The sequence below is a fragment of the Zea mays genome, chromosome 7 (assembly GCF_902167145.1).
Source record: "Zea mays cultivar B73 chromosome 7, Zm-B73-REFERENCE-NAM-5.0, whole genome shotgun sequence".
NCBI lineage: Eukaryota > Viridiplantae > Streptophyta > Magnoliopsida > Poales > Poaceae > Zea > Zea mays.
The window spans coordinates 81052164-81061587 of record NC_050102.1 but is presented as its reverse complement, the minus strand read 5'-3'; positions in this window follow the sequence as shown (position 1 = coordinate 81061587).

The following is a 9424-nucleotide window of genomic DNA, read 5'->3' as shown; positions in this document are numbered from 1 at the left end:
GTTGTATTCATGCTGAGTATTTTTCTTTTGTATTTGTTGCACTTGACTACAAAGCGTGAATTCGAAATTAAAAAATTGAAATGCAAATAAATAACAGAAAATAGGAAAGGAAATAAGGGAAAGAAAGGAAAATGATAAAAAAATGGAAGACTCACATCCGTTCTCAGCCCAAGTCACTTCTCCTCACCCGACCCATGTCACCTTTCTCTATTTGTTTTTTTTATTATTTTTTCGCAAGTTAGACTCTGATGCCAGCCATTTCCTTGTTGTGGTTCATTGTGAGCCGCTGTTGGGTGGGGCTGGGGTGATAGATATTCCTTCTCAAACAGAATTGAGCTCGTGCATGCTGCCCTCAGCCTATCTACTCTACGCTCTTGCGCTCGCTGGTGCCGGCAGCCGCCAGGTGGGGCTAAGCTCCAGAATTTTCTCACTTGCCGTTTCCAACTCGAAATTGAATCAATCGTAACAGACCCCGTAAAAATCGGGATTAGATCCCAGCGATTGGCCTTGGACCCAGCTGAGCCTGCATGTTCCCTGAGTCATCTAAGACTATATATTTGAGCCGCCCGTCACCCTCCTTGCTTCATCAAACCATTGCCGAGAGCACCCTTCAACGAGAAGAGCGGTGGAAAATAGAGCTCCGTCGATGAAGACTCGTGATGTGGCCATGGAGGATCGCTGGTGCCACAAGAACCTGCTGGTGGCGTCTTCAAGGCGGGTGTCCAGCGGATGGGAGGATAACGGCGGCTGGATGTGGAGGTAGAAGAAGATCCTGCGGCCGTCCGATCTGGAGTGTGTGGATCAGATTAGAGCAGGTATAGCCCTTCATCCAAGCAAATCTACACCGTCTGGTTCTGTCTGAACGGCGGAGATTAGTGGATCGCCTACCCCTTCGTAGCTTACGATCTGGGCCATCCGATCTCGATCCAACGACCGTGAGTGCGTACCCCTTTAGATTTATGATGATATAATCATGGCCGTCGGTTCAGATCTAGCGGCTGAGACTCCAAGATACCCCTTCGGCCTCAACAATTTGCTAAAGAGACCCTGTGTTTTACTAAAATAAACCTGTCGTCCATGCGGATGTTGTTCTGAGTCTTGAGAACACTTACGCAGGGGCCCCTGTACTCTACAGAATTTGTTGTGTGGTCCAGAGTGTAATAAAAATAAAGAAATAGTTCAGGAAATTGATTTTTAATACAAAAATAAATCCAGAAACTTGAATAAATCATATTAAATCCATTTTAGCTTCAATTTGAGTCATTCCAGTTGCAATAGTTTTGTATTAATATTGTTTATCACCTAGTACCTTTGTTTGACCATGAAACTTAAATTAAAATTGTTCAATTGAATTAATTTATTCTAGGTGCTAAATAATTTCAGAAATTCATAACTCAATAACCGTAATTCCGTTTTGATCCATTCTAGTTGCATTAGTCTCACAATAATATTCATTATCATCTGGTAACTTTGTTTTATCATGATATATAGGTTACAATGTTGCACTTAGTCTATTATATACTTAACCACGTGGACCTTCGGAAAACCATAACCTCATTATCGTAACTCCGATCTTAGCAATTCTCGTACCCACGATCTCGTAGAAACGTGTAGAGTATTATTATGCAGTTTGTTCTTATGTTTGATGTGATGTTAATTTTATCTATACCATGTTTGTTTGTATTGCTACGACTAGCAGTGAGGTTACGAGTCATCTGAAGAGCAAGTTGGTACCTGGATTCTCAAGTCCCAGGCAAGTTGTGCCCTTGATCACTTCTTTTTACCTAGTCATGTTCTGATTAATCATAATGATCTTCATAGGTTAATATTGATGGGACCCAATAGGATACCCTAGTTTGTCTATCTTTATACCTTGTTTACCACTGAACTTTCTGGGTAGTACTTGCTAGTGCTATATGTGGTTTTGGGTATGGAGATACATTATTCATGATTACACTTATGTTATCAGTTGTTATTTACTGTTCATGATAAGATCATTATGTTAATTGGAACATGGAGAACCACCCGGGAAAACAGTGCTACCACAAGGGTTTAATGGGACGCCCTTGGTTGATTAATTAGGAAAGCTAGTGGATGACTACCTTACCCGAAAGGGGCAAGGGCAGTAGGGGAGTGGTCAGTGTAGGGAGGCCCTTGGGATGATTTTGCTGCGATGGTGGTCATGCGAGGGATTCCTGCATTGGAGCTTCCTATAAACTGTAGCGGGTTTTCTGAAGCTAGTGGAACTTTGTAAAGGCCTCGTAGTGTTACCCTGCCTCGCCTCCTCGGTAGAGGTGTATGGGATTGGTCGTCTCTTGGCAGATGGGTAACATGACTTGTGGGTAAAGATGTGCAACCTCTGTAGAGTGTAAAACTGGTATACTAGCCGTGCACACGGTCATGAGCAGCTCGGACACTCACATGATTAAATTATGGAACCTAAATTCAATTTGTCATATGCATTACATCGCAGGTGATGTTGTTACTTTTGTTCTACTATTTAATTGGGTTGGTATTTACTTATACGTAGTAACTGCTAATAAATTTTTGACCAACTTTAAAAGCAATGCTTAGCTCTAACCATCCTCTTTGGTAAGCCTTACACTTCATGAGCTCCCACCTTTGGCGAGTTCATGCACATTATTCCCCACAACTTGTTGAGCGATGAACGTATGTGAGCTCACTCTTGCTGTCTCACACCCCCCCCCCCACAGGTCAAGAACAGGTACCACAGGATGAGGCGCATGGAGGATGCTGTGACGAGTTCGTGAGAGGTCTAGGCCGTCGTCTCCCAGTCAACTTTGGGTTGCTGGACCGTTGTCTCCTTATAATGTAATTATTTATTTATTTTGTATAGAACTCCTATTATGTAGTAAAGATGTGACATTCGATCCTGTGCCATGATTCATCATATGTGTGAGACTTGGTCCCAGCACACCTGGTGATTATGTTCGCGCCCGGGTCTTGGTGCCCCAAAATCCGGGTGTGACAGAAGTGGTATCAGAGGAATGTTGACTGTAGGATGAAACCTAGATAGAACTGGACAACATTTGTCTACTTATCTTTGCTACTCTGATTCTTTCTAAACTTCTCTTAATCTTTTCTCATCTATTTCCGCTTTACTCTGATTATTCTTACCTTTTCCTTCTAAAGACAAATGTGGATTTCACACTTTGAAATCCTGTGCCTAAAGTGACTTTTAGGAATAGGAGACCTACTCTTAGGAACAAAAAAACAAAACTATTTTTTTATATATCTATGCACTTGAATGTTTGTTCTTATGATACTTGTCTGATTTGGATCTTTGATTGAGTGTGATGGGTTGTGGAGTAATATCCACAATTACATCTGTATATACATATAGAAAAAAAATTTTATAAAAAATAATAACTAGATAAACTAGATCATCCCTCATTAAAACATATATATCCTCATAGATCCATCTTATCTTAAAAGATACTCTATTACCTTAGTAGACTCATCTTATCTTGAAAAGATCTTATGTCACCCTAATAGATCTAACTGACCTTAAAAGATTTTATCTTATCCTTATGGATTCATCCTGCCCTAATAAACATATTTATCCCACACTAGGGTAACCACCATGATCTAATCCAAAGTAATTGGATATTGTCTAGTCTAATCTGGTGATACCGATCTAATCTAGATCCCACCTAATCTAATAAGATCCAAACTAATGTGAGTTATTTAACAAATTAGTTAGTACTAGTGAAATAGATTAGACCTTAATAGCAAGATGTTAACTTAACTTGGCACATTAGACCAACTCAGCCATGTGCATGAGATCTAACCCAACCAATAGAGTCGTGATGGATTGCATAATCTGTCTCTCCCCACCTAACATCAAATAAGATTTTGACCTATATCATATAGTCCATCTCACCCATAATTACCTCAACTATATGCCCCAACTCTGCTGATATACATTAACCTTAAATTAATGAGACCAAGACTGGAGAAGAAAAGACAACATCGACAAGGAAGGATATAACGGTCAAAGCAAAGCTTGAATCAAGACTTAAACATTTCGGATGAAGTCTTTTCCTTGCCATAATCTTTCTTACCTCAACCTGTCCAGCTTATATCCTATATAATAAGTGGCTAGATACCTTTACTCTCCTGATCATCCATTAAGGATTATTAAAAAAATCTTTGTACTCTTAATTTTTGAACTAATGCGAAACTAAAAGTGAATTTACTTACCAATCTCTTTATACCCCTTTTTCCTACAAATCTCGAGGACGAGATTTCTGTAAAGGGGGTAGGATTTGTAGTACCCAAATTCTATATGAATAGGGAGAGCTAATAATTCTATTGTTATGTAGTTTTTTTATAGTGCTCATTTTCGATGAATAGAATAATTAATAAATAAATGTTTCGTAAGCATTCCTTTATAAGTGGGTAATAAACAATTATTTTTTGAATGTGGTTAAAAAATTATTCTCTCAAATAAATAATTTGAAAGGATCTTTAAATGGTGCAATTTAATTTGTGGGGAGCTATATGTTTTGGTGCAATTACTTAAAAGAATAGAATAATAATAGAAGTCAAATAAAATATACGTTGCATTCATGCTGAGTATTTTTCTTTTGTATTTGTTGCACTTGACTACAAAGCGTGAATTGGAAATTAAAGAATTGAAATGCAAATAAATAACATAAAATAGGAAAGGAAATAAGGGAAAGAAAGGAAAATGATAAAAAAAATGGAAGACTCACATGCGTTCTCAGCCCAAGTCACTTCTCCTCACCCGACCCATGTCACCTTTCTCTATTTGTTTTTTTATTATTTTTCGCAAGTTAGACTCCGATGCTAGCCATTTCCTTGTTGTGGTTCATTGTGAGCCGCTGTTGGGTGGGGCTGGGGTGCTAGATATTCCTTCTCAAACAGAATTGAGCTCGTGCATGCTGCCCTCAGCCTATCTACTCTACGCTCTTGCGCTCGCTGGTGCTGGCAGCCGCCAGGTGGGGCTAAGCTCCAGAATTTTCTCACTTGTCGTTTCCAACTCGAAATTGAATCAACCGTAACAGACCCTGTAACAATCGGGATTTGATCCCAGCGATTGGCCTTGGACCCAGCTGAGCCCTGCATGTTCCCTGAGTCATCTAAGACTATATATTTGAGCCGCCCGTCACCCTCCTTGCTTCATCAAACCATTGCCGAGAGCACCCTTCGACGAGGGGAGCAGTGGAAAATAGAGCTCCGTCGTGAAGACTCGTGATGTGGCCATGGAGGATCACTGGTGCCACAAGAACCTGCTGGTGGCGTCTTCAAGGCGGGTGTCCAGCGGATGGGAGGATAACGGCGGCTGGATGTGGAGGTAGAAGAAGATCCTGCGGCCATCCGATCTGGAGTGTGTAGATCAGATTAGAGCAGGTATAGCCCTTCATCCAAGCAAATCTACACCGTCTGGTTCTGTCTGAACGGCGGAGATTAGTGGATCGCCTACCCCTTCGTAGCTTACGATTTGGGCCATCCGATCTCGATCCAACGACCGTGAGTGCGTACCCCTTTAGATTTATGATGATATAATCATGGCCGTCAGTTCAGATCTAGCGGCTGAGACTCCAAGATACCCCTTCGGCCTCAACAATTTGCTAAAGAGACCCTGTGTTTTACTAAAATAAACCCGCCGTCCATGCGGATGTTGTTCTGAGTCTTGAGAACACTTACGCAGGGGCCCCTGTACTCTACAGAATTTGTTGCGTGGTCCAGAGTGTAATAAAAATAAAGAAATAGTTCAGGAAATTGATTTTTAATACAAAAAATAAATCCAGAAACTTGAATAAATCATATTAAATCCATTTTAGCTTCAATTTGAGTCATTCCAGTTGCAATAGTTTTGTATTAATATTGTTTATCACCTAGTACCTTTGTTTGACCATGAAACTTAAATTAAAATTGTTCAATTGAATTAATTTATTCTAGGTGCTAAATAATTTCAGAAATTCATAACTCAATAACCGTAATTCCGTTTTGATCCATTCTAGTTGCATTAGTCTCACAATAATATTCATTATCATCTGGTAACTTTGTTTTATCATGATATATAGGTTACAATGTTGCACTTAGTCTATTATATACTTAACCACGTGGACCTTCGGAAAACCATAACCTCATAACCGTAACTCCGATCTTAGCAATTCTCGTACCCACGATCTCGTAGAAACGTGTAGAGTATTATTATGCAGTTTGTTCTTATGTTTGATGTGATGTTAATTTTATCTATACCATGTTTGTTTGTATTGCTACGACTAGCAGTGAGGTTACGAGTCATCTGAAGAGCAAGTTGGTACCTGGATTCTCAAGTCCCAGGCAAGTTGTGCCCTTGATCACTTCTTTTTACCTAGTCATGTTCTGATTAATCATAATGATCTGCATAGGTTAATATTGATGGGACCCAATAGGATACCCTAGTTTGTCTATCTTTATACCTTGTTTACCACTGAACTTTCTGGGTAGTACTTGCTAGTGCTATATGTGGTTTTGGGTATGGAGATACATTATTCATGATTACACTTCTGTTATCAGTTGTTATTTACTGTTCATGATAAGATCATTATATTAATTGGAACATGGAGAACCACCCGGGAAAACAGTGCTACCACAAGGGTTTAATGGGACGCCCTTGGCTGATTAATTAGGAAAGCTAGTGGATGACTACCTTACCCGAAAGGGGCAAGGGCGGTAGGGGAGTGGTCAGTGTAGGGAGGCCCTTGGGATGATTTTGCTGCGATGGCGGTCATGCGAGGGATTCCTGCATTGGAGCTTCCTATAAACTGTAGCGGGTTTTCTGAAGCTAGTGGAACTTTGTAAAGGCCTCGTAGTGTTACCCTGCCTCGCCTCCTCGGTAGAGGTGTATGGGATTGGTCGTCTCTTGGCAGATGGGTAACATGACTTGTGGGTAAAGATGTGCAACCTCTTCAGAGTGTAAAACTGGTATACTAGTCGTGCTCACGGTCATGAGCAGCTCGGACACTCACATGATTAAATTATGGAACCTAAATTCAATTTGTCATATGCATTGCATCGCAGGTGATGTTGTTACTTTTGTTCTACTATTTAATTAGGTTGGTATTTACTTATACGTAGTAACTGCTAATAAAAATTTGACCAACTTTAAAAGCAATGCTCAGCTCTAACCATCCTCTTTGGTAAGCCTTACACTTCATGAGCTCCCACCTTTGGCGAGTTCATGCACATTATTCCCCACAACTTGTTGAGCGATGAACGTATGTGAGCTCACTCTTGCTGTCTCACACCCCCCCCCCACAGGTCAAGAACAGGTACCACAGGATGAGGCGCATGAAGGATGCTGTGACGAGTTCGTGAGAGGTCTAGGCCGTCGTCTCCCAGTCAACTTTGGGTTGCTGGACCGTTGTCTCCTTATAATGTAATTATTTATTTATTTTGTATAGAACTCCTATTATGTAGTAAAGATGTGACATTCGATCATGTGCCATGATTCATCATATGTGTGAGACTTGGTCCCAACACACCTGGTGATTATGTTCGCGCCCGGGTCTTGGTGCCCCAAAATCCGGGTGTGACAGTTGGCTTCCTCCAGTTGTTGCTACGTGGTCAGGAGCTGATCCTTGAGAACCTCGATGGTGTTCTCCCTGGCCCCTACTTGCTCCTCAAGGATGTGTGGCCACAAGGTCCTCCCTGTTATCCAGGGTGATCTTGGTAGACTCCACCAATCCCATCAGCTGGGACATTGCCTCACCTCGCACTGCTTGCAGACGATACAGGGCATTCATGCACCACACCGTCAGGTGAGCAGTCTGTCCCGGGTAAAGAGCCACACATCCTTGGCATGCTCCACTCGGTCTTTCCACCTTGGGTCATCCTCCTTTTCAGCGGGGAACAAGCCAATGGGATGAGTTGACAGCTCCAAGGGGTGAAAGCCACAAAAGGTAGTCAGCCTGTGGAGAGCAATGAACTCGATAGTATCTTCAGCCCTGAACCCAAAAGACTCGGAATCCAACGAACGCTAGCCCTGTTGCAAGGGATGAGGCTCCAAGGTCATCCTCACCCTACAACGGGGTAACCGGTGCTCCTCGAACAACTGCACTGCATGCTAGGGAGGCGTCGTATAACCGGCTCCCTGCAGCACCTCCCACAAAATGTGGGGAAAACCCTCTCGTGCAAGTCCGTCTGTGCGGGAATGTGTGTTCCCTCCTTCTGAGGATTTGTGAGAAGTCATCTGCGTAAGGGTAAGCGTAAGCGAAAAAGAAAAAGAAATACGAAAATAAAGGGAATTAGTGCTTGGCTTTCCTAAGGCTAGTTGAGATCTTTGAGGTATACTTAATTTTTATTATGGTGCCTCTTGGATTACATAGCTTTTGAAATTCTTGATCCCTTACCAAGTAGTTAGGACAAAATGATGCATGCATGCTCGTTCTAAGCGACCTCACATCAACATATAGGGATAGAGAAACCTCCATCCATTATTATAGTAGCCTGTAGGGCACATTCAAATAGCCACCTAGCTACCCATCTAGTATCCTAAGGCTTCACGTTCTATGTCCATCCTTATCGTCTTACCGATATATCCAACATTTGTTTCTAACAAGTTTTACTCTTTGAAAAGGTTGGTAATTATGATTTATTGATTCCTCTGTAGTGGTACAAGCTCCGATACCAGCTATGGCGGAACCACCCGAATTATTCCAACTTAAGTGCCTAAGTCCCGCCTTAGAGGCTAGACCACACTTAAATAGGAATAAAACGTCAGTCCCTCGGATCTAGTCCGACAAGGCCACTAACAGGATCAAGTACCACGTACTCACTCGAAGGTGAAGCACAGAGCAAATACAATAAAGCATAAAACCAAACGTTTAGGAGTACTTAAATTTATTACAACATCATCGGAGTTTATCAAAAGTAGTGATCATTGTTCAGAATGCAGCGGAATATAACTAATGGTAAATAAACGGAGGGATGGGGAAGCCTGTCCCTTCACTCCTCATGCTCCTCCTCTGCTGAGGTAGGGTCCCACTCGACTATCCAGCCCGGTGGCAAGATGGACGGCCAAGTCACTCCAGCAACCACATCCTCCAGCTCCAGCAACCACACCTCCAGAGAACCTGTAAAAAATTATGCCACAAGCAAGGCTGAGTATACTAATATTCAGCTAGACTTACCCGGTGTGAGGAGTCTACTCCTCTACCTCTAGACATGCAGTTGTTTGGCTGAGGGTTTGGTTTGCCAAGAGCACTAGCTGAGTCTAAAATCAAGTTTTAGCCTTTCAAGTTTTAGTGTGACTCTCTTAAGACTAAATGTGTACCTAACTAATCATACATGATATCAAACATTTAGCAATCAACATCTTTTGCCAAATCAACACATTTCCACTTATTACTCAATGTAGCAGCATGGATCAAGCAGTCTCATTAGCTGC